Genomic DNA, 2,146 nt, shown 5'->3' on the forward strand with positions numbered 1-2,146 from the left:
GAGGAAAATGGATGGATGGATGTCCTATTGTAGTTGTTTTGCATCTGATTTTTCTCATTTTATGCCTTTTTGTAGTCATATGATTGACTTTCCAATGGAAAGGTTAAGAGTCCCTTCACTCTTTGTCCTATAGTGGCCCCTGACTTTTTGGACCCCTGGGCTTGTGCGTGGTAGGTAGGCCTACTCTCATCCATGACAGTACCTGCAAAGTACCATGAGTAACTGGTAGGGCTAGGGCTGTTTTATAAATATTGATTTGATTTTGGTAAAAGGCAGAAAGGGAAAATATGGCACACCTTTCCTGCACCAGTTTTCATTCATTCCCACTTGAATCATTTTACCATGGTTCTCAAACAGTGAAGTTAAACATACTGCCAGGTGAGAATGTATCAAGGGATATGTGGGGACTATCTGAACATACACAAGTCAATTAGTATAGAATTCCAAAAGTTACACACAAACGGTAGGCTCTCTCCCAATATATGTACAGTAACTGGGCTGTGGTGGTTTGTAACAGGTCACTGATAATGGTCTTTTTGCAGCAGACTCTTTACTGGACATAAGTTTTTCTAAAGCATCAGAAAAGTAAAAAAAAAAGAAAGATCTAAACCCATGCAAGTTTGAAGGTTAGTCTGGTGAGAACATGAAAAATTACATTTGCTTTGTGGCATTTATTCACTGATTAATTTTGACTTAGTTACAAAAACTACATATAGATTTAAGTATCTGAGGTGGGTTTCATGAAAATCATCATTGGGTTTCAATGACTGATTAGGCCGTAGTTGATAAGCAGAAAATATTATTTTGACAGAAGATTATTCTTTTAAGTGATTTGTCAAACAAATATAACTTATGTGATGAATAATTGTTGGCTCTAGCTTTTCAAATGCTCATTTTTTCTGCGATTTATATCATTGTAAGTTGAGTTTTAATATAAAACATTACTTTAACTTAAAAAATTCAGTTGTGTCAGCAGGTGAGAGCAAGACACTTCCAACCCATGAATTTAATGGTCACTTTAAAGCTCAAAGAGTGGTGTTAAGACTGATGAATCCTGGGGATACCATCAGAAGCTCTGCACACTGGTAGCTCCATGGTTTTTTAAAAACCAAAGGTAAAATTAACATACTGTATCAGTCTATGATGGCTATATACAGCAGAAATACAAGCATACATTGTGGCTGAAAATCAATCTTAGACAAAAGCAGCAAGAACCTGATGTTGAAGATTGTATTTAGTAACAAGGTGCGGAATATTGAAGTGTTTGGGTTTTCTTTGTTTCCTGTCACCCCTAACAAGAATGTTGACCGCATTAACTATGTTCATTACAATGTACTGCGTCTCGCCAATCTCACAAGAGATGCTGTGGAGGGCCTCTCTGAGCAATTGGCCCCCACTTCCCCTATGTCTGTTCAGAACAGAATGGCTTTAGACATGTTGTTAGCAAAAGAGGGTGGTGTGTGTGCAATGTTTGGAGAGATGTGCTGCACTTTCATTCCTAACAACACAGCTCCTGATGGTTCCGTAACCAGGGCCCTAGAGGGTGTGCGCACACTCTCCAAAACTATGCATGAACACTCGGGTATTGATAACCCTATTGAGGATTGGTTTAATAGGATGTTCGGTAAATGGAGGGGTGTTATTGTCTCTATCCTCATTACAGTGGCTACCATGATAACTGTTTTGATTACATGTGGTTGTTGTTGTATTCCTTGTATCTGCTCCCTCTGTAACAGATTAATTACCACAGCCATTGAAGGCAGGGACAAAGATATGAACCCTAAACAAATGATGCCATTGCTGGAACAGGACGAGGGCGTTGATGAGTGTGAAAAGCTCCCTGCCCCCACTGAGCTGTAAGGTGTGATCTCTTTCGAGATCAAAAGGGGGAAATTGTGGAATATTGAAGTGTTTGGGTTGCTATATAACTGAGGCACTAGCACTGTTTGGAAATTGTTACCTTATTAAGACACTGCTTTTCTCCAGGACATTGCTTTCAGACACAGATGTATTTACAGGAATAGCCTTCACTTAGTTAGTGTGTGTTCACTTAATCACAAGTTGCACTTTGTTCTAAGGAGTTGTACTTTGTACGGCTCTGTTCCAGGGGAGTTATCCATGGAAAAAGTAAATTATTAAATTCCAG

This window comes from Monopterus albus, unplaced genomic scaffold (genome assembly GCF_001952655.1).
Source record: "Monopterus albus unplaced genomic scaffold, M_albus_1.0 scaffold145.1, whole genome shotgun sequence".
NCBI lineage: Eukaryota > Metazoa > Chordata > Actinopteri > Synbranchiformes > Synbranchidae > Monopterus > Monopterus albus.